This window comes from Leuresthes tenuis, unplaced genomic scaffold (assembly GCF_036924035.1).
Source record: "Leuresthes tenuis unplaced genomic scaffold, fLeuTen1.0.hap1 SCAF_21, whole genome shotgun sequence".
NCBI classification, from domain to species: domain Eukaryota; kingdom Metazoa; phylum Chordata; class Actinopteri; order Atheriniformes; family Atherinopsidae; genus Leuresthes; species Leuresthes tenuis.
In genome coordinates this window covers 6,672,766-6,694,491 of record NW_027325375.1, presented here as the reverse complement: position 1 = coordinate 6,694,491, position 21,726 = coordinate 6,672,766, and the positions used below count along the sequence as shown (strand labels likewise).

Below are 21,726 nucleotides of genomic sequence, written 5' to 3'. Positions count from 1 at the left end.
TGATGAGAAACCATCAGTTTCGGATGCGTTTCAGATAAAACCAGCATCAGTTTCTAACATGCATTTAGTCGTTACAAAACATATCTGGCATCTATATGGGTAAGTCTCCACTTGGTCCAACACAGATGTTGATACTTTCAGGCGTTTGATGTGGGACAGATGCCTTTAGACAGAAATTCCCAAAAAGATGGAGACGTTCAAGCTCAAAGTGGCAACTTTTTTCAGCAATGCAAAAATACATTTCTACCTAGGTTTGCCGTGACCCGGATTCGAACCGGGGTTGCTGCGACCACAACGCAGAGTACTAACCACTATACGATCACGGCAGGTTTTCAGTTGTGTGTGGTTAGCTTTATTTTATCTTATTTGTCTATTTTATTTTATTTAGTACTTTCCCCCTTGATCCATAACTGTTGCACAGCAGTTTCCTTCGGGATTAAACTTCAATCTGCATTTCTACCTAGGTTTGCCATGACCCGAATTCTAACCGGGGTTCCTGCGACCACAACGCAGAGTACTAACCACTATACGATCACGGCAGGTTGCTGCTTTCCGCGGTTAGCTTTATTTTATCTTATTTTTCTATTTTATTTTATTTAGTACTTTCCCCCTTGTTCCATAACTGTTACTACAAACTGCAATTCTACCTCGGTTTGCCATGACCCGAATTCTAACCAGGGTTGCTGCGACCACAACGCAGAATACTAACCACTATATGGTCACGGCAGGTTACTGCTTTCTGTTGTGTGTGGTTAGCTTTATTTTATTGTTTTGTTTTGTTTTGTTTTGTTTTGTTTTGTTTTGTTTTGTTTTGTTTTGTTTTGTTTTGTTTTGTTTTGTACTTTCCCCCTTGTTCCATAACTGTTGCACAGCAGTTTCCTTCGGGATAAATACAGCCTCTGGAATGTGGAATTTTGCATCTTTTCCCCAATTATGTGATTGAAAACACCTTCAAATCCCGAGGATAGTATATCTAGCTCTGCTGCATGTGGCTTCGATGTATGTTTTTTTGTATGTTTTTTTGTGTTTGGAGCAAAATCATTGACAGGAAAGACAAAGCGGAAGAGGAACTTTCCTTTTGGTGCTGCAAGATAAGACGGTGTGTGGCATCTTTGGGGCATAAGTGTGCTGGGATACTCAGGGAGTAGAGAGAAGAAGTTTTAAAGGTTTCCTGTTCTGCAGCAGTGGGAGAGCTGAGAAACATCAGAAGCTGAAGCTTGCATGCCGAGCTAGCTAGGAGTTGAACCTAGAATCTTCTGATCCGTACTCAGACGCGTTATCCATTGCGCCACTAGCCCTTCATGAAAGCAAAAGGAGTGTGGCAGAGTTTCCCCAAAAAGGGCCCTTCCAACAGCTTTTAAAGGTTTACAGGAGTAGGCCTTCAGAGTCTCTGTACACATAAGCTCGACCCATCCTTCGAGCCGGAATTGAACCAGCGACCTAAGGATATCTGGTGTTGGGCACCTACAGTCCTCCGCTCTACCAACTGAGCTATCGAAGGGAGCGACGGCAGAGGTTCTTGTCATCAGCTGTAGGAATGCAAGTAATGAGGCTTTAGCTAAGTGTCCTGGGACACCTGCAGTTCTGTGCTGTACCAAATGAGTTATGGAAAGGAGCCAGGGGCTTGGCCTGTTTATCAGTTAAATAAATGCAAAAAGTGATGAGAAACCATCAGTTTCGGATGCGTTTCAGATAAAACCAGCATCAGTTTCTAACATGCATTTAGTCGTTACAAAACATATCTGGCATCTATATGGGTAAGTCTCCACTTGGTCCAACACAGATGTTGATACTTTCAGGCGTTTGATGTGGGACAGATGCCTTTAGACAGAAATTCCCAAAAAGATGGAGACGTTCAAGCTCAAAGTGGCAACTTTTTTCAGCAATGCAAAAATACATTTCTACCTAGGTTTGCCGTGACTCGGATTCGAACCGGGGTTGCTGCGACCACAACGCAGAGTACTAACCACTATACGATCACGGCAGGTTTTCAGTTGTGTGTGGTTAGCTTTATTTTATCTTATTTGTCTATTTTATTTTATTTAGTACTTTCCCCCTTGATCCATAACTGTTGCACAGCAGTTTCCTTCGGGATTAAACTTCAAACTGCATTTCTACCTAGGTTTGCCATGACCCGAATTCTAACCGGGGTTCCTGCGACCACAACGCAGAGTACTAACCACTATACGATCACGGCAGGTTGTTGCTTTCCGCGGTTAGCTTTATTTTATCTTATTTTTCTATTTTATTTTATTTAGTACTTTCCCCCTTGTTCCATAACTGTTACTACAAACTGCAATTCTACCTCGGTTTGCCATGACCCGAATTCTAACCGGGGATCCTGCGACCACAACGCAGAGTACTAACCACTATACGATCACGGCAGGTTGCTGCTTTCTGCGGTTAGCTTTATTTGATCTTATTTGTCTATTTCATTTTATTTAGTACTTTCCTCCTTGTTCCATAACTGTTGCACAGCAGTTTCCTTCGGGATTAAACTACAAACTGCATTTCTACCTAGGTTTGCCATGACCCAAATTCTAACCAGGGTTCCTGCGACCACAACGCAGAGTACTAACCACTATACGATCACGGCAGGTATCTGCTTTCCGCGGTTAGCTTTATTTTATCTTATTTTTCTATTTTATTTTATTTAGTACTTTCCCCCTTGTTCCATAACTGTTACTATAAACTGCAATTCTACCTCGGTTTGCCATGACCCGAATTCTAACAGGGGTTGCTGCGACCACAACGCAGAATACTAACCACTATATGATCACGGCAGGTTGCTGCTTTCTGTTGTGTGTGGTTAGATTTATTTTATTGTTTTTTTTTTGTTGTTTTGTTTTGTTTTGTTTTGTTTTGTTTTGTTTTGTTTTGTTTTGTTTTGTTTTGTTTTGTTTTGTTTTGTTTTGTTTTGTTTTGTTTTGTTTTGTTTTGTACTTTCCCCCTTGTTCCATAACTGTTGCACAGCAGTTTCCTTCGGGATAAATACAGCCTCTTGAATCTTGAATTTTGCATCTTTTCCCCAATTATGTGATTGAAAACACCTTCAAATCCCAAGGATAGTATATCTAGCTCTGCTGCATGTGGCTTCGATGTATGTTTTTTTGTGTTTGGAGCAAAATCATTGACAGGAAAGACAAAGCGGAAGAGGAACTTTCCTTTTGGTGCTGCAAGATAAGACGGTGTGTGGCATCTTTGGGGCATAAGTGTGCTGGGATACTCAGGGAGTAGAGAGAAGAAGTTTTAAAGGTTTCCTGTTCTGCAGCAGTGGGAGAGCTGAGAAACATCAGAAGCTGAAGCTTGCATGCCGAGCTAGCTAGGAGTTGAACCTAGAATCTTCTGATCCGTACTCAGACGCGTTATCCATTGCGCCACTAGCCCTTCATGAAAGCAAAAGGAGTGTGGCAGAGTTTCCCCAAAAAGGGCCCTTCCAACAGCTTTTAAAGGTTTACAGGAGTAGGCCTTCAGAGTCTCTGTACACATAAGCTCGACCCATCCTTCGAGCCGGAATTGAACCAGCGACCTAAGGATAACTGGTGTTGGGCACCTACAGTCCTCCGCTCTACCAACTGAGCTATCGAAGGGAGCGACGGCAGAGGTTCTTGTCGTCAGCTGTAGGAATGCAAGTAATGAGGCTTTAGCTAAGTGTCCTGGGACACCTGCAGTTCTGTGCTGTACCAAATGAGTTATGGAAAGGAGCCAGGGGCTTGGCCTGTTTATCAGTTAAATAAATGCAAAAAGTGATGAGAAACCATCAGTTTCGGATGCGTTTCAGATAAAACCAGCATCAGTTTCTAACATGCATTTAGTCGTTACAAAACATATCTGGCATCTATATGGGTAAGTCTCCACTTGGTCCAACACAGATGTTGATACTTTCAGGCGTTTGATGTGGGACAGATGCCTTTAGACAGAAATTCCCAAAAAGATGGAGACGTTCAAGCTCAAAGTGGCAACTTTTTTCAGCAATGCAAAAATACATTTCTACCTAGGTTTGCCGTGACCCGGATTCGAACCGGGGTTGCTGCGACCACAACGCAGAGTACTAACCACTATACGATCACGGCAGGTTTTCAGTTGTGTGTGGTTAGCTTTATTTTATCTTATTTGTCTATTTTATTTTATTTAGTACTTTCCCCCTTGATCCATAACTGTTGCACAGCAGTTTCCTTCGGGATTAAACTTCAAACTGCATTTCTACCTAGGTTTGCCATGACCCGAATTCTAACCGGGGTTCCTGCGACCACAACGCAGAGTACTAACCACTATACGATCACGGCAGGTTGCTGCTTTCTGCGGTTAGCTTTATTTGATCTTATTTGTCTATTTCATTTTATTTAGTACTTTCCCCCTTGATCCATAACTGTTGCACAGCAGTTTCCTTCGGGATTAAACTTCAAACTGCATTTCTACCTAGGTTTGCCATGACCCGAATTCTAACCGGGGTTCCTGCGACCACAACGCAGAGTACTAACCACTATACGATCACGGCAGGTTGCTGCTTTCTGCGGTTAGCTTTATTTGATCTTATTTGTCTATTTCATTTTATTTAGTACTTTCCTCCTTGTTCCATAACTGTTGCACAGCAGTTTCCTTCGGGATTAAACTACAAACTGCATTTCTACCTAGGTTTGCCATGACCCAAATTCTAACCAGGGTTCCTGCGACCACAACGCAGAGTACTAACCACTATACGATCACGGCAGGTTGCTGCTTTCCGCGGTTAGCTTTATTTTATCTTATTTTTCTATTTTATTTTATTTAGTACTTTCCCCCTTGTTCCATAACTGTTACTACAAACTGCAATTCTACCTCGGTTTGCCATGACCCGAATTCTAACCAGGGTTGCTGCGACCACAACGCAGATTACTAACCACTATATGATCACGGCAGGTTACTGCTTTCTGTTGTGTGTGGTTAGCTTTATTTTATTGTTTTCTTTTGTTTTCTTTTGTTTTCTTTTGTTTTGGTTTGTTTTGTTTTGTTTTGTTTTGTTTTGTTTTGTTTTGTTTTGTACTTTCCCCCTTGTTCCATAACTGTTGCACAGCAGTTTCCTTCGGGATAAATACAGCCTCTTGAATCTTGAATTTTGCATCTTTTCCCCAATTATGTGATTGAAAACACCTTCAAATCCCAAGGATAGTATATCTAGCTCTGCTGCATGTGGCTTCGATGTATGTTTTTTTGTGTTTGGAGCAAAATCATTGACAGGAAAGACAAAGCGGAAGAGGAACTTTCCTTTTGGTGCTGCAAGATAAGACGGTGTGTGGCATCTTTGGGGCATAAGTGTGCTGGGATACTCAGGGAGTAGAGAGAAGAAGTTTTAAAGGTTTCCTGTTCTGCAGCAGTGGGAGAGCTGAGAAACATCAGAAGCTGAAGCTTGCATGCCGAGCTAGCTAGGAGTTGAACCTAGAATCTTCTGATCCGTACTCAGACGCGTTATCCATTGCGCCACTAGCCCTTCATGAAAGCAAAAGGAGTGTGGCAGAGTTTCCCCAAAAAGGGCCCTTCCAACAGCTTTTAAAGGTTTACAGGAGTAGGCCTTCAGAGTCTCTGTACACATAAGCTCGACCCATCCTTCGAGCCGGAATTGAACCAGCGACCTAAGGATAACTGGTGTTGGGCACCTACAGTCCTCCGCTCTACCAACTGAGCTATCGAAGGGAGCGACGGCAGAGGTTCTTGTCGTCAGCTGTAGGAATGCAAGTAATGAGGCTTTAGCTAAGTGTCCTGGGACACCTGCAGTTCTGTGCTGTACCAAATGAGTTATGGAAAGGAGCCAGGGGCTTGGCCTGTTTATCAGTTAAATAAATGCAAAAAGTGATGAGAAACCATCAGTTTCGGATGCGTTTCAGATAAAACCAGCATCAGTTTCTAACATGCATTTAGTCGTTACAAAACATATCTGGCATCTATATGGGTAAGTCTCCACTTGGTCCAACACAGATGTTGATACTTTCAGGCGTTTGATGTGGGACAGATGCCTTTAGACAGAAATTCCCAAAAAGATGGAGACGTTCAAGCTCAAAGTGGCAACTTTTTTCAGCAATGCAAAAATACATTTCTACCTAGGTTTGCCGTGACCCGGATTCGAACCGGGGTTGCTGCGACCACAACGCAGAGTACTAACCACTATACGATCACGGCAGGTTTTCAGTTGTGTGTGGTTAGCTTTATTTTATCTTATTTGTCTATTTTATTTTATTTAGTACTTTCCCCCTTGATCCATAACTGTTGCACAGCAGTTTCCTTCGGGATTAAACTTCAAACTGCATTTCTACCTAGGTTTGCCATGACCCGAATTCTAACCGGGGTTCCTGCGACCACAACGCAGAGTACTAACCACTATACGATCACGGCAGGTTGCTGCTTTCTGCGGTTAGCTTTATTTGATCTTATTTGTCTATTTCATTTTATTTAGTACTTTCCCCCTTGATCCATAACTGTTGCACAGCAGTTTCCTTCGGGATTAAACTTCAAACTGCATTTCTACCTAGGTTTGCCATGACCCGAATTCTAACCGGGGTTCCTGCGACCACAACGCAGAGTACTAACCACTATACGATCACGGCAGGTTGCTGCTTTCTGCGGTTAGCTTTATTTGATCTTATTTGTCTATTTCATTTTATTTAGTACTTTCCTCCTTGTTCCATAACTGTTGCACAGCAGTTTCCTTCGGGATTAAACTACAAACTGCATTTCTACCTAGGTTTGCCATGACCCAAATTCTAACCAGGGTTCCTGCGACCACAACGCAGAGTACTAACCACTATACGATCACGGCAGGTTGCTGCTTTCCGCGGTTAGCTTTATTTTATCTTATTTTTCTATTTTATTTTATTTAGTACTTTCCCCCTTGTTCCATAACTGTTACTACAAACTGCAATTCTACCTCGGTTTGCCATGACCCGAATTCTAACCAGGGTTGCTGCGACCACAACGCAGAATACTAACCACTATATGATCACGGCAGGTTACTGCTTTCTGTTGTGTGTGGTTAGCTTTATTTTATTGTTTTCTTTTCTTTTCTTTTGTTTTGTTTTGTTTTGTTTTGTTTTGTTTTGTTTTGTTTTGTTTTGTACTTTCCCCCTTGTTCCATAACTGTTGCACAGCAGTTTCCTTCGGGATAAATACAGCCTCTTGAATCTTGAATTTTGCATCTTTTCCCCAATTATGTGATTGAAAACACCTTCAAATCCCAAGGATAGTATATCTAGCTCTGCTGCATGTGGCTTCGATGTATGTTTTTTTGTGTTTGGAGCAAAATCATTGACAGGAAAGACAAAGCGGAAGAGGAACTTTCCTTTTGGTGCTGCAAGATAAGACGGTGTGTGGCATCTTTGGGGCATAAGTGTGCTGGGATACTCAGGGAGTAGAGAGAAGAAGTTCTAAAGGTTTCCTGTTCTGCAGCAGTGGGAGAGCTGAGAAACATCAGAAGCTGAAGCTTGCATGCCGAGCTAGCTAGGAGTTGAACCTAGAATCTTCTGATCCGTACTCAGACGCGTTATCCATTGCGCCACTAGCCCTTCATGAAAGCAAAAGGAGTGTGGCAGAGTTTCCCCAAAAAGGGCCCTTCCAACAGCTTTTAAAGGTTTACAGGAGTAGGCCTTCAGAGTCTCTGTACACATAAGCTCGACCCATCCTTCGAGCCGGAATTGAACCAGCGACCTAAGGATAACTGGTGTTGGGCACCTACAGTCCTCCGCTCTACCAACTGAGCTATCGAAGGGAGCGACGGCAGAGGTTCTTGTCATCAGCTGTAGGAATGCAAGTAATGAGGCTTTAGCTAAGTGTCCTGGGACACCTGCAGTTCTGTGCTGTACCAAATGAGTTATGGAAAGGAGCCAGGGGCTTGGCCTGTTTATCAGTTAAATAAATGCAAAAAGTGATGAGAAACCATCAGTTTCGGATGCGTTTCAGATAAAACCAGCATCAGTTTCTAACATGCATTTAGTCGTTACAAAACATATCTGGCATCTATATGGGTAAGTCTCCACTTGGTCCAACACAGATGTTGATACTTTCAGGCGTTTGATGTGGGACAGATGCCTTTAGACAGAAATTCCCAAAAAGATGGAGACGTTCAAGCTCAAAGTGGCAACTTTTTTCAGCAATGCAAAAATACATTTCTACCTAGGTTTGCCGTGACCCGGATTCGAACCGGGGTTGCTGCGACCACAACGCAGAGTACTAACCACTATACGATCACGGCAGGTTTTCAGTTGTGTGTGGTTAGCTTTATTTTATCTTATTTGTCTATTTTATTTTATTTAGTACTTTCCCCCTTGATCCATAACTGTTGCACAGCAGTTTCCTTCGGGATTAAACTTCAAACTGCATTTCTACCTAGGTTTGCCATGACCCGAATTCTAACCGGGGTTCCTGCGACCACAACGCAGAGTACTAACCACTATACGATCACGGCAGGTTGCTGCTTTCTGCGGTTAGCTTTATTTGATCTTATTTGTCTATTTCATTTTATTTAGTACTTTCCCCCTTGATCCATAACTGTTGCACAGCAGTTTCCTTCGGGATTAAACTTCAAACTGCATTTCTACCTAGGTTTGCCATGACCCGAATTCTAACCGGGGTTCCTGCGACCACAACGCAGAGTACTAACCACTATACGATCACGGCAGGTTGCTGCTTTCTGCGGTTAGCTTTATTTGATCTTATTTGTCTATTTCATTTTATTTAGTACTTTCCTCCTTGTTCCATAACTGTTGCACAGCAGTTTCCTTCGGGATTAAACTACAAACTGCATTTCTACCTAGGTTTGCCATGACCCAAATTCTAACCAGGGTTCCTGCGACCACAACGCAGAGTACTAACCACTATACGATCACGGCAGGTTGCTGCTTTCCGCGGTTAGCTTTATTTTATCTTATTTTTCTATTTTATTTTATTTAGTACTTTCCCCCTTGTTCCATAACTGTTACTACAAACTGCAATTCTACCTCGGTTTGCCATGACCCGAATTCTAACCAGGGTTGCTGCGACCACAACGCAGAATACTAACCACTATATGATCACGGCAGGTTACTGCTTTCTGTTGTGTGTGGTTAGCTTTATTTTATTGTTTTCTTTTGTTTTGTTTTGTTTTGTTTTGTTTTGTTTTGTACTTTCCCCCTTGTTCCATAACTGTTGCACAGCAGTTTCCTTCGGGATAAATACAGCCTCTTGAATCTTGAATTTTGCATCTTTTCCCCAATTATGTGATTGAAAACACCTTCAAATCCCAAGGATAGTATATCTAGCTCTGCTGCATGTGGCTTCGATGTATGTTTTTTTGTGTTTGGAGCAAAATCATTGACAGGAAAGACAAAGCGGAAGAGGAACTTTCCTTTTGGTGCTGCAAGATAAGACGGTGTGTGGCATCTTTGGGGCATAAGTGTGCTGGGATACTCAGGGAGTAGAGAGAAGAAGTTTTAAAGGTTTCCTGTTCTGCAGCAGTGGGAGAGCTTAGAAACATCAGAAGCTGAAGCTTGCATGCCGAGCTAGCTAGGAGTTGAACCTAGAATCTTCTGATCCGTACTCAGACGCGTTATCCATTGCGCCACTAGCCCTTCATGAAAGCAAAAGGAGTGTGGCAGAGTTTCCCCAAAAAGGGCCCTTCCAACAGCTTTTAAAGGTTTACAGGAGTAGGCCTTCAGAGTCTCTGTACACATAAGCTCGACCCATCCTTCGAGCCGGAATTGAACCAGCGACCTAAGGATAACTGGTGTTGGGCACCTACAGTCCTCCGCTCTACCAACTGAGCTATCGAAGGGAGCGACGGCAGAGGTTCTTGTCATCAGCTGTAGGAATGCAAGTGATGAGGCTTTAGCTAAGTGTCCTGGGACACCTGCAGTTCTGTGCTGTACCAAATGAGTTATGGAAAGGAGCCAGGGGCTTGGCCTGTTTATCAGTTAAATAAATGCAAAAAGTGATGAGAAACCATCAGTTTCGGATGCGTTTCAGATAAAACCAGCATCAGTTTCTAACATGCATTTAGTCGTTACAAAACATATCTGGCATCTATATGGGTAAGTCTCCACTTGGTCCAACACAGATGTTGATACTTTCAGGCGTTTGATGTGGGACAGATGCCTTTAGACAGAAATTCCCAAAAAGATGGAGACGTTCAAGCTCAAAGTGGCAACTTTTTTCAGCAATGCAAAAATACATTTCTACCTAGGTTTGCCGTGACCCTGATTCGAACCGGGGTTGCTGCGACCACAACGCAGAGTACTAACCACTATACGATCACGGCAGGTTTTCAGTTGTGTGTGGTTAGCTTTATTTTATCTTATTTGTCTATTTTATTTTATTTAGTACTTTCCCCCTTGATCCATAACTGTTGCACAGCAGTTTCCTTCGGGATTAAACTTCAAACTGCATTTCTACCTAGGTTTGCCATGACCCGAATTCTAACCGGGGTTCCTGCGACCACAACGCAGAGTACTAACCACTATACGATCACGGCAGGTTGCTGCTTTCCGCGGTTAGCTTTATTTTATCTTATTTTTCTATTTTATTTTATTTAGTACTTTCCCCCTTGTTCCATAACTGTTACTACAAACTGCAATTCTACCTCGGTTTGCCATGACCCGAATTCTAACAGGGGTTGCTGCGACCACAACGCAGAATACTAACCACTATATGATCACGGCAGGTTGCTGCTTTCTGCGGTTAGCTTTATTTGATCTTATTTGTCTATTTCATTTTATTTAGTACTTTCCTCCTTGTTCCATAACTGTTGCACAGCAGTTTCCTTCGGGATTAAACTACAAACTGCATTTCTACCTAGGTTTGCCATGACCCAAATTCTAACCAGGGTTCCTGCGACCACAACGCAGAGTACTAACCACTATACGATCACGGCAGGTATCTGCTTTCCGCGGTTAGCTTTATTTTATCTTATTTTTCTATTTTATTTTATTTAGTACTTTCCCCCTTGTTCCATAACTGTTACTATAAACTGCAATTCTACCTCGGTTTGCCATGACCCGAATTCTAACAGGGGTTGCTGCGACCACAACGCAGAATACTAACCACTATATGATCACGGCAGGTTGCTGCTTTCTGTTGTGTGTGGTTAGCTTTATTTTATTGTTTTTTTTGTTGTTGTTTTGTTTTGTTTTGTTTTGTTTTGTTTTGTTTTGTTTTGTTTTGTTTTGTTTTGTACTTTCCCCCTTGTTCCATAACTGTTGCACAGCAGTTTCCTTCGGGATAAATACAGCCTCTTGAATCTTGAATTTTGCATCTTTTCCCCAATTATGTGATTGAAAACACCTTCAAATCCCAAGGATAGTATATCTAGCTCTGCTGCATGTGGTTTCGATGTATGTTTTTTTGTGTTTGGAGCAAAATCATTGACAGGAAAGACAAAGCGGAAGAGGAACTTTCCTTTTGGTGCTGCAAGATAAGACGGTGTGTGGCATCTTTGGGGCATAAGTGTGCTGGGATACTCAGGGAGTAGAGAGAAGAAGTTTTAAAGGTTTCCTGTTCTGCAGCAGTGGGAGAGCTGAGAAACATCAGAAGCTGAAGCTTGCATGCCGAGCTAGCTAGGAGTTGAACCTAGAATCTTCTGATCCGTACTCAGACGCGTTATCCATTGCCCCACTAGCCCTTCATGAAAGCAAAAGGAGTGTGGCAGAGTTTCCCCAAAAAGGGCCCTTCCAACACCTGCAGTTCTGTGCTGTACCAAATGAGTTATGGAAAGGAGCCAGGGGCTTGGCCTGTTTATCAGTTAAATAAATGCAAAAAGTGATGAGAAACCATCAGTTTCGGATGCGTTTCAGATAAAACCAGCATCAGTTTCTAACATACATTTAGTCGTTACAAAACATATCTGGCATCTATATGGGTAAGTCTCCACTTGGTCCAACACAGATGTTGATACTTTCAGGCGTTTGATGTGGGACAGATGCCTTTAGACAGAAATTCCCAAAAAGATGGAGACGTTCAAGCTCAAAGTGGCAACTTTTTTCAGCAATGCAAAAATACATTTCTACCTAGGTTTGCCGTGACCCGGATTCGAACCGGGGTTGCTGCGACCACAACGCAGAGTACTAACCACTATACGATCACGGCAGGTTGCTGTTTTCAGTTGTGTGTGGTTAGCTTTGTTTTATCTTATTTGTCTATTTTATTTTATTTAGTACTTTCCCCCTTGATCCATAACTGTTGCACAGCAGTTTCCTTCGGGATTAAACTTCAATCTGCATTTCTACCTAGGTTTGCCATGACCCGAATTCTAACCAGGGTTCCTGCGACCACAACGCAGAGTACTAACCACTATACGATCACGGCAGGTTGCTGCTTTCTGCGGTTAGCTTTATTTTATCTTATTTTTCTATTTTATTTTATTTAGTACTTTCCCCCTTGTTCCATAACTGTTACTACAAACTGCAATTCTACCTCGGTTTGCCATGACCCGAATTCTAACCAGGGTTGCTGCGACCACAACGCAGAATACTAACCACTATATGATCACGGCAGGTTGCTGCTTTCTGTTGTGTGTGGTTAGCTTTATTTTATTGTTTTGTTTTGTTTTGTTTTGTTTTGTTTTGTTTTGTTTTGTTTTGTTTTGTTTTGTTTTGTTTTGTTTTGTTTTGTACTTTCCCCCTTGTTCCATAACTGTTGCACAGCAGTTTCCTTCGGGATAAATACAGCCTCTTGAATCTTGAATTTTGCATCTTTTCCCCAATTATGTGATTGAAAACACCTTCAAATCCCAAGGATAGTATATCTTGCTCTGCTGCATGTGGCTTCGATGTATGTTTTTTTGTGTTTGGAGCAAAATCATTGACAGGAAAGACAAAGCGGAAGAGGAACTTTCCTTTTGGTGCTGCAAGATTAGACGGTGTGTGGCATCTATGGGGCGTATGTGTGCTGGGATACTCAGGGAGTAGAGAGAAGAAGTTTTAAAGGTTTCCTGTTCTGCAGCAGTGGGAGAGCTGAGAAACATCAGAAGCTGAAGCTTGCATGCCGAGCTAGCTAGGAGTTGAACCTAGAATCTTCTGATCCGTACTCAGACGCGTTATCCATTGCCCCACTAGCCCTTCATGAAAGCAAAAGGAGTGTGGCAGAGTTTCCCCAAAAAGGGCCCTTCCAACACCTGCAGTTCTGTGCTGTACCAAATGAGTTATGGAAAGGAGCCAGGGGCTTGGCCTGTTTATCAGTTAAATAAATGCAAAAAGTGATGAGAAACCATCAGTTTCGGATGCGTTTCAGATAAAACCAGCATCAGTTTCTAACATGCATTTAGTCGTTACAAAACATATCTGTCATCTATATGGGTAAGTCTCCACTTGGTCCAACACAGATGTTGATACTTTCAGGCGTTTGATGTGGGATAGATGCCTTTAGACAGAAATTCCCAAAAAGATGGAGACGTTCAAGCTCAAAGTGGCACCTTTTTTCAGCAATGCAAAAATACATTTCTACCTAGGTTTGCCGTGACCCAGATTCGAACCGGGGTTGCTGCGACCACAACGCAGAGTACTAACCACTATACGATCACGGCAGGTTTTCAGTTGTGTGTGGTTAGCTTTATTTTATCTTATTTGTCTATTTTATTTAGTACTTTCCCCCTTGTTCCATAACTGTTGCACAGCAGTTTCCTTCGGGATTAAACTACAAACTGCATTTCTACCTATTGTTTGCCATGACCTGAATTCTAACCAGGGTTCCTGCGACCACAACGCAGAGTACTAACCACTATACGATCACGGCAGGTTGCTGCTTTCTGCGGTTAGCTTTATTTTATCTTATTTTTCTATTTTATTTTATTTAGTACTTTCCCCCTTGTTCCATAACTGTTACTACAAACTGCAATTCTACCTCGGTTTGCCATGACCCGAATTCTAACCAGGGTTGCTGCGACCACAACGCAGAATACTAACCACTATATGATCACGGCAGGTTGCTGCTTTCTGTTGTGTGTGGTTAGCTTTATTTTATTGTTTTGTTTTGTTTTGTTTTGTTTTGTTTTGTTTTGTTTTGTTTTGTTTTGTTTTGTTTTGTTTTGTTTTGTTTTGTTTTGTTTTGTTTTGTTTTGTTTTGTTTTGTACTTTCCCCCTTGTTCCATAACTGTTGCACAGCAGTTTCCTTCGGGATAAATACAGCCTCTTGAATCTTGAATTTTGCATCTTTTCCCCAATTATGTGATTGAAAACACCTTCAAATCCCAAGGATAGTATATCTTGCTCTGCTGCATGTGGCTTCGATGTATGTTTTTTTGTGTTTGGAGCAAAATCATTGACAGGAAAGACAAAGCGGAAGAGGAACTTTCCTTTTGGTGCTGCAAGATTAGACGGTGTGTGGCATCTATGGGGCGTATGTGTGCTGGGATACTCAGGGAGTAGAGAGAAGAAGTTTTAAAGGTCTCCTGTTCTGCAGCAGTGGGAGAGCTGAGAAACATCAGAAGCTGAAGCTTGCATGCTGAGCTAGCTAGGAGTTGAACCTAGAATCTTCTGATCCGTACTCAGACGCGTTATCCATTGCGCCACTAGCCCTTCATGAAAGCAAAAGGAGTGCGGCAGAGTCTCCCCAAAAAGGGCCCTTCCAACAGCTTTTAAAGGTTTACTGGAGTAGGCCTTCAGAGTCTCTGTACACATAAGCTCGACCCATCCTTCGAGCCAGAATTGAACCAGCGACCTAAGGATAACTGGTGTTGGGCACCTACAGTCCTCCGCTCTACCAACTCCGCTAAAGCTGGGGAAAAATAGTCTGTATGAGGGGGGGAAGAAGGGGGAAAAGGGGGAAGAAGGGGGAAGGGGAACACCGCTATCGAAGGGAGCGATGGCAGAGCTTCTTGTCATCAGCTGTAGGAATGCAAGTAATGAGGCTTTAGCTACGTGTCCTGGGACACCTGCAGTTCTGTGCTGTACCAAATGAGTTATGGAAAGGAGCCAGGGGCTTGGCCTGTTTATCAGTTAAATAAATGCAAAAAGTGATGAGAAACCATCAGTTTCGGATGCGTTTCAGATAAAACCAGCATCAGTTTCTAACATGCATTTAGTCGTTACAAAACATATCTGGCATCTACCTGGGTAAGTCTCCACTTCGTCCAACACAGATGTTGATACTTTCAGGCGTTTGATGTGGGATAGATGCCTTTAGACAGAAATTCCCAAAAAGATGGAGACGTTCAAGCTCAAAGTGGCACCTTTTTTCAGCAATGCAAAAATACATTTCTACCTAGGTTTGCCGTGACCCGGATTCGAACCGGGGTTGCTGCGACCACAACGCAAAGTACTAACCACTATACGATCACGGCAGGTTGCTGTTTTCAGTTGTGTGTGGTTAGCTTTATTTGATCTTATTTGTCTATTTTATTTTATTTAGTACTTTCCCCCTTGATCCATAACTGTTGCACAGCAGTTTCCTTCGGGATTAAACTTCAAACTGCATTTCTACCTAGGTTTGCCATGACCCGAATTCTAACCGGGGTTCCTGCGACCACAACGCAGAGTACTAACCACTATACGATCACGGCAGGTTGCTGTTTTCAGTTGTGTGTGGTTAGCTTTATTTTATTTTATTTGTCTATTTTATTTTATTTAGTACTTTCCCCCTTGATCCATAACTGTTGCACAGCAGTTTCCTTCGGGATTAAACTTCAAACTGCATTTCTACCTAGGTTTGCCATGACCCGAATTCTAACCGGGGTTCCTGCGACCACAACGCAGAGTACTAACCACTATACGATCACGGCAGGTTGCTGCTTTCTGCGGTTAGCTTTATTTGATCTTATTTGTCTATTTTATTTTATTTAGTACTTTCCCCCTTGTTCCATAACTGTTGCACAGTAGTTTCCTTCGGGATTAAACTTCAATCTGCATTTCTACCTAGGTTTGCCATGACCCGAATTCTAACCGGGGTTCCTGCGACCACAACGCAGAATACTAACCACTATATGATCACGGCAGGTTGCTGCTTTCTGTTGTGTGTGGTTAGCTTTATTTTATTGTTTTGTTTTGTTTTGTTTTGTTTTATTTTGTTTTGTGTTGTACTTTCCTTCTTGTTTCATAACTGTTGCACAGCAGTTTCCTTCGGGATAAATACAGCCTCTTGAATCTTGAATTTTGCATCTTTTACCCAATTATGTGATTGAAAACACCTTCAAATCCCAAGGATAGTATATCTAGCTCTGCTGCATGTGGCTTCGATGTATGTTTTTTTGTGTTTGGAGCAAAATCATTACTATGATTGCACTATTTTTAACTTATTAAAATATATATATTCATGCACACACATAAGTTCTTACTTGCATACAATCACACAAACACACAGCTAATTATTAACTAATAGCAGTAGCCTACATATTCCACATATATTACAACAGAAGTGAATACTACATAGATTTCATTCATACCCTAGCTTGTTATCAACTAATACTAGTAGCAGCAATGCATATTTAAGACTTTTGTGACAACAGAAGTTAATATGTCGTACTGATTACTGACTACTCCCAATGACAACTCAATGACAAACTGACCACGTTTTTCTGGTGGCTGACGGCTTTGCTTTGCGGTAAGACGTATTGCATCACTTCCTGTTGCTTTGTGTGTGCACTGTGACAGTTCTCGCTCTTCTTGAACTACTAATAATCACCTTATTTCTCCCTATAATTTACACATCTTGCATAGTTAACTCTATCCCATACTTGTTATATTCTAACGCTAACTCTTACAGATCTTTAGTTTTTATTTTTCACTTTTTAGCGGTGTGTCTGGTTCTCTAGCTTAGCATGGCTACCAGTTCTCTTCCTCTATCTCCTGCTTTCACCTGCTCCGTGTGTCAGATGTTTAGTTACTCCTCTGCCTCCTTTAGTGGTAATGGTACATGTAACAAATGTAGTCTTTTTGTAGTTTTGGAGGCAAGGTTATCTGAATTGGAAGCTCGGCTCTGCACTGTTGAAAACCACCCGATAGCGAGCCAGGCCCCTTTAGTCAGTGCGGAGCCACCTAGCGTAGCTAGCTCTGTTAGTCGTCCCCGAGCAGTTCCCGAGCAGCCGGGACTTAAGAGTGGCTGGGTGACTGTCAGGAAGAGGAGTCATAGTCCTAAAGTCAAGCCCGTGGTTCACCATCAACCTGTCCACGTTTCAAATAGATTTTCTCCACTCAGCGACACACCCGCTGAGGACAAAACCCTGGTAATTGGCAGCTCTATAGTCAGAAACGTGGCATTAGAGACACCAGCGACCATAGTCAAATGCATTCCAGGGGCCAGTGCGGGCGACATAGAATCCTATTTAAAATGTCGGACTCCGTAGTTTTCTCTGGACCCCTGCCAAATCTGACCAGTGATGACATGTTTAGCCGCATGTCCTCATTCAATCGCTGGTTGTCTAGATGGTGTCCAGCAAACAACGTGGGCTACATAGATAATTGGCAATCTTTCTAGAGAAAACCTGGTCTGATGAGGAGAGACGGCATCCATCCCACTTTGGAAGGAGCTCTTCTAATTTCTAGAAATATGGACGAATTTATTAGTCATCCAAAAACATGACATCCCAGGGTTGAGACCAGGATGCAGAGTTGTAGTCTTACACACTTCTCTGCGGCTTCCCACCTGATGCTGCCCCCCCCCCTCAATCAAAAAACACAAAAAGAGCAAATCCTCTTGTGCAAAAAAAATTTAAAACAAAAACTTTAACTGAACAAAAACATCAAACTATTAAATGTGGTTTGCTGAATATTAGATCTCTCCCTTTGAAGTCTCTGTTAGTGAATGATTTGATTTGTGATCATCATATTGATATATTTTGTCTTACAGAAACCTGGCTGCAGCAGGAGGATCATGTTAGCATTAATGAATCAACTCCCTCTGACTATTTAAATGTTCATGTTCCTAGAACCACAGGCAGAGGAGGAGGAGTGGCAGCTATCTTCAGATCAGGGTTACTAATCAGTCCTAGACCCAAGATTAGTTTTAGCTCTTTTGAATCTCTGATTCTCAGTTTTTCCCACCCAAAGTGGAAATCACAAAAACCTCTTGTGTTTGTTGTTGTGTATCTTCCACCTGGCCCTTATTCTGAGTTTCTCTCTGAATTCTCAGAGTTTTTATCCCAGTTAGTGCTGAGTACAGATAAAGTCATTGTAGTGGGTGACTTTAATATTCATGTAGATGTTGAAAATGACAGCCTAAATATTAACTTTAATTCTATATTAGACTCTATTGGATTTTCTCAAAGTGTTCACAGACCTACTCACTGCCTTAATCATACCATTGACCTTGTGCTGACTTATGGCATTGAGAGTGAACAGTTAACAGTGTTCCCTCATAACCCTGTCTTGTCTGACCATTTTTTAATAACTTTTGAATTTACATTACTTGACTACACGGTTTCTGAGAAGAATTCTACATATAGAAGGTGTCTGTCAGAGAATGCTGTAACCAGATTTAAAGAGTTGATTTCATCATCCTTTTCTTCACTGCCATGTGCTGATATGACAGAGGATGGCTACCTAAATTTTACTCCAGTAGAACTTGACTCTCTTGTTGACAGCACTACAGCTTCAATGCGTACAACACTGGACAATGTTGCCCCTCTGAAAAGGAAGGTAATCAGTCAGAAGAGGTTGGCTCCTTGGTATAATTCACAGCTGCGTGCATTAAAGCAGACTGCAAGAAAGCTGGAGAGACAGTGGCGTTCCTCTAATTTAGAAGAGTCTCAATTAGTCTGGAAAGATAGTTTAATAACGTATAAGAAAGCACTTCGTAAATCTAGAACTGCTTATTATTCATTATTGATAGAAGAGAATAAGAATAATCCCAGGTTTCTTTTCAGCACTGTTGCCAGGCTGACAAAGAGTCCGAGCTCTGTTGAGCCATGTATTCCTTTAACTCTCAGCAGTGATGATTTCATGAGATTCTTCATCAATAAAATTGTTTCTATCAGAGAGAAGATTAATGGAATCCTTCCCATTATTATCACTGATGTATCATCAAGTAGAGCAGCTTTAGAAGTATCTTTCGAACCTGAATTGTATTTAGACAGCTTCTGTCCAGTTGATCTTTCTGAGCTAACAACAGCAATAGTCTCTTCTAAACCATCAACTTGTATGTTAGACCCAATCCCAACCAGACTGTTCAAGGAGGTTTTCCCCTTAATTGACACTTCCATATTGGATTTGATCAATCGGTCTTTGTTGATAGGATATGTACCTCAGACTTTTAAGGTTGCTGTAATTAAACCTTCACTTAAAAAACCTACTCTTGATTCAGAAGTGTTGGCTAATTATCGACCTATATCCAATCTCCCTTTTTTGTCCAAAGTTCTTGAAAAAATAGTTGCAGTTCAACTTTGTGATCATTTACATAGAAATAATCTGTTTGAAGAGTTTCAGTCAGGATTCAGAGTGCATCATAGCACAGAAACGGCACTGGTGAAAGTTACCAATGATCTCCTGTTAGCTTCTGATAGCGGACTTGTTTCTGTGCTTGTCCTGTTGGATCTCAGTGCTGCATTTGATACGATCGATCACAGCATTCTGTTACAGAGACTTGAACATGTTATTGGGATTAAAGGAACTGCATTAGGCTGGTTTAAGTCATATTTATCTGATAGATTCCAGTTTGTTCTTGTAAATGAAGAATCTTCCTCACACGTTGGAGTAAGTCATGGAGTTCCTCAGGGTTCTGTGCTTGGACCGATTCTTTTTACTTTATACATGCTTCCATTAGGTAACATTATCAGACAGCATGGCATAAATTTCCATTGTTATGCTGATGATACTCAGCTGTACTTATCTATGAAACCAGATGAAACCTACAGGTTGGTCAGGCTACAAGCCTGTCTTGAAGACATAAAGACCTGGATGACTCAGAACTGTCTGCTTTTAAATTCAGACAAAACTGAAGTTGTTCTCTTTGGACCTGAGCGCTTCAGGGAGAAATTGTCTAGTTATATAGTTACTCTAGATGGTATTTCCTTGGCTTCTAGTTCTACAGTGAGGAACCTTGGAGTTATTTTTGACCAGAATTTATCATTTGACGCACATATAAAACTGGTTTCTAGGACTGCCTTCTTTCACCTTCGTAATATTGCTAAAATCAGGAACATCCTGTCTCAGAGTGATGCAGAGAAGATTGGACTACTGTAATTCCTTATTATTGGGCTGTCCCACATATTCTCTGAAAAGCCTCCAGATCCAAAGATCCAAAATGCTGCAGCCAGAGTTCTGATGAGAACTAACAGGAGAGATCATGTTTCTCCAGTTTTAGCTTCTCTTCATTGGCTCCCTGTTAAATTCAGAATAGAATTTAAGATTCTTCTTCTCACATATAAAGTTCTTAATGACCGAGCTCCATCATATCTTAAAGATTTAATTGTAAGATATTTTCCTAACAGAGCACTTCGCTCCCAAACTGCAGGTTTACTTGTTGTTCCCAGAGTTTCTAAAAGTAGAATGGGAGGTAGAGCCTTCAGTTATCAGGCCCCTCTCTTGTGGAATAAGCTGCCAGTAAATGTCCGGGAAGCAGACACCCTTTCCACTTTTAAGATTAGGCTTAAAACTTTTCTTTTCGATAAAGCTTATAGTTAGGGATGGCTCAGGTAATCCTGAAACATCCCATAGTTAAGCTGCTATAGGCTTAGACTGCTGGGGGACCTCATCTGTCACACCTTTCCTCACTTTGCTCTCTTTTTCCCCCTGTTTAATTTCAAAATTGATTTTATGTACATGTGACATTATTGTGATTATTAACCTATGTTTCCCTGTTCCAACAGATATCCTTTGAATGGTGTTATGGTGTTTTTTTCCCCTCTTTTCCCTCTTTTCTGTCTTCTCAAACCCCAGCTGGTCGAGGCGGATGGCCACCCTTCCTGAGTCTGGTTCTGCCAGAGGTTTCTTCCTGTTAAAAGGGAGTCGTTCCTTTCCACAGTTGCCACAGGCACGCTCAGGACGGCAGATTGGACTGAAGACACATTTCGGTGCAATCTGTTGGTTTCCTTAGCTAGGATATTAATTTTTTGAATTGGCTCTATATGAATTAATTGGATTATGATTACAATGAATTGAATTCCAATTGGCTTGAATTGGACTATATTACTTAAGTGCCTTGAGATGACAATTGTTGTAATCTGGCGCTATACAAATAAAATTGAATTGAATTGAATTGATTAGCAGTACAATATAGAGCAGTACAATAGCATTAGCATGTTTGACAAAAAAATCGCCACGTAGAAAAAACGATATATTTACCTTCTGTAGTTAAAGTCACCTGAAGTCCTGCGGGCAGAATTATGGAGAAGTGCCATCGTGATTGGCTATCAACACATATGGAAATGGGGCAACGTGATTGGCTGTTGGGCTGAATTATGGAGAAGTGCCATCGTGATTGGCTATCAGCACATATGGAAATGAGGCAACGTGATTGGCTGTTGGGCTGAATTATGGAGAAGTGCCATCGTGATTGGCTATTACCAAAAAATGGAAACGGGGCAACGTGATTGGCTGTTGGGCTGAATTATGGAGAAGTGCCATCGTGATTGGCTATCACAAAAAAAATGGAAATAGGGCAACGTGATTGGAGGAGAATTATACAGACGCTTGGTCTCCCGCTAAGGGACGACGGCAGAGGTGCTTGTCATCAGCTGTAGGAATGCAAGTAATGAGGCTTTAGCTACATCTGCTGGGACACCTGCAGTTCTGTGTTGTACCAAATGAGTTATGGATACATTTGAATGCATCACAGTATTAAAAGTGAAGTGGTGCTCAGCTTTTT

At 41.8% G+C, this 21,726-nt stretch overlaps 17 non-coding genes across 17 annotated transcripts; all 17 read right to left on the bottom strand.

Moving 5' to 3' along the window:
* Positions 1–254: 254 nt before the first annotated feature.
* On the bottom strand, positions 255–326 carry trnah-gug (transfer RNA histidin (anticodon GUG)). The gene has a single exon. It is a non-coding gene; the product is annotated as a tRNA-His (tRNA).
* An 899-nt stretch (positions 327–1,225) lies between these two features.
* trnar-acg (transfer RNA arginine (anticodon ACG)) lies at positions 1,226–1,298 on the bottom strand. The gene has a single exon. It is a non-coding gene; the product is annotated as a tRNA-Arg (tRNA).
* A 114-nt stretch (positions 1,299–1,412) lies between these two features.
* trnay-gua (transfer RNA tyrosine (anticodon GUA)) lies at positions 1,413–1,501 on the bottom strand. Its single transcript is given in 2 exon segments — positions 1,413–1,448; positions 1,465–1,501. It is a non-coding gene; the product is annotated as a tRNA-Tyr (tRNA).
* Positions 1,502–3,314: 1,813 nt separating this feature from the next.
* trnar-acg (transfer RNA arginine (anticodon ACG)) lies at positions 3,315–3,387 on the bottom strand. Its single transcript has one exon. It is a non-coding gene; the product is annotated as a tRNA-Arg (tRNA).
* Positions 3,388–3,501: 114 nt separating this feature from the next.
* Positions 3,502–3,590, bottom strand: trnay-gua (transfer RNA tyrosine (anticodon GUA)). Its single transcript is given in 2 exon segments — positions 3,502–3,537; positions 3,554–3,590. It is a non-coding gene; the product is annotated as a tRNA-Tyr (tRNA).
* A 411-nt stretch (positions 3,591–4,001) lies between these two features.
* Positions 4,002–4,073, bottom strand: trnah-gug (transfer RNA histidin (anticodon GUG)). The gene has a single exon. It is a non-coding gene; the product is annotated as a tRNA-His (tRNA).
* A 1,321-nt stretch (positions 4,074–5,394) lies between these two features.
* trnar-acg (transfer RNA arginine (anticodon ACG)) lies at positions 5,395–5,467 on the bottom strand. The gene has a single exon. It is a non-coding gene; the product is annotated as a tRNA-Arg (tRNA).
* A 114-nt stretch (positions 5,468–5,581) lies between these two features.
* trnay-gua (transfer RNA tyrosine (anticodon GUA)) lies at positions 5,582–5,670 on the bottom strand. The gene is given in 2 exon segments: positions 5,582–5,617; positions 5,634–5,670. It is a non-coding gene; the product is annotated as a tRNA-Tyr (tRNA).
* Positions 5,671–6,081: 411 nt separating this feature from the next.
* On the bottom strand, positions 6,082–6,153 carry trnah-gug (transfer RNA histidin (anticodon GUG)). The gene has a single exon. It is a non-coding gene; the product is annotated as a tRNA-His (tRNA).
* Positions 6,154–7,459: 1,306 nt separating this feature from the next.
* Positions 7,460–7,532, bottom strand: trnar-acg (transfer RNA arginine (anticodon ACG)). The gene has a single exon. It is a non-coding gene; the product is annotated as a tRNA-Arg (tRNA).
* A 114-nt stretch (positions 7,533–7,646) lies between these two features.
* On the bottom strand, positions 7,647–7,735 carry trnay-gua (transfer RNA tyrosine (anticodon GUA)). The gene is given in 2 exon segments: positions 7,647–7,682; positions 7,699–7,735. It is a non-coding gene; the product is annotated as a tRNA-Tyr (tRNA).
* A 411-nt stretch (positions 7,736–8,146) lies between these two features.
* trnah-gug (transfer RNA histidin (anticodon GUG)) lies at positions 8,147–8,218 on the bottom strand. Its single transcript has one exon. It is a non-coding gene; the product is annotated as a tRNA-His (tRNA).
* Positions 8,219–9,499: 1,281 nt separating this feature from the next.
* trnar-acg (transfer RNA arginine (anticodon ACG)) lies at positions 9,500–9,572 on the bottom strand. The gene has a single exon. It is a non-coding gene; the product is annotated as a tRNA-Arg (tRNA).
* Positions 9,573–9,686: 114 nt separating this feature from the next.
* Positions 9,687–9,775, bottom strand: trnay-gua (transfer RNA tyrosine (anticodon GUA)). The gene is given in 2 exon segments: positions 9,687–9,722; positions 9,739–9,775. It is a non-coding gene; the product is annotated as a tRNA-Tyr (tRNA).
* Positions 9,776–12,009: 2,234 nt separating this feature from the next.
* Positions 12,010–12,081, bottom strand: trnah-gug (transfer RNA histidin (anticodon GUG)). The gene has a single exon. It is a non-coding gene; the product is annotated as a tRNA-His (tRNA).
* A 2,353-nt stretch (positions 12,082–14,434) lies between these two features.
* Positions 14,435–14,507, bottom strand: trnar-acg (transfer RNA arginine (anticodon ACG)). The gene has a single exon. It is a non-coding gene; the product is annotated as a tRNA-Arg (tRNA).
* A 692-nt stretch (positions 14,508–15,199) lies between these two features.
* On the bottom strand, positions 15,200–15,271 carry trnah-gug (transfer RNA histidin (anticodon GUG)). The gene has a single exon. It is a non-coding gene; the product is annotated as a tRNA-His (tRNA).
* Positions 15,272–21,726: the final 6,455 nt, after the last annotated feature.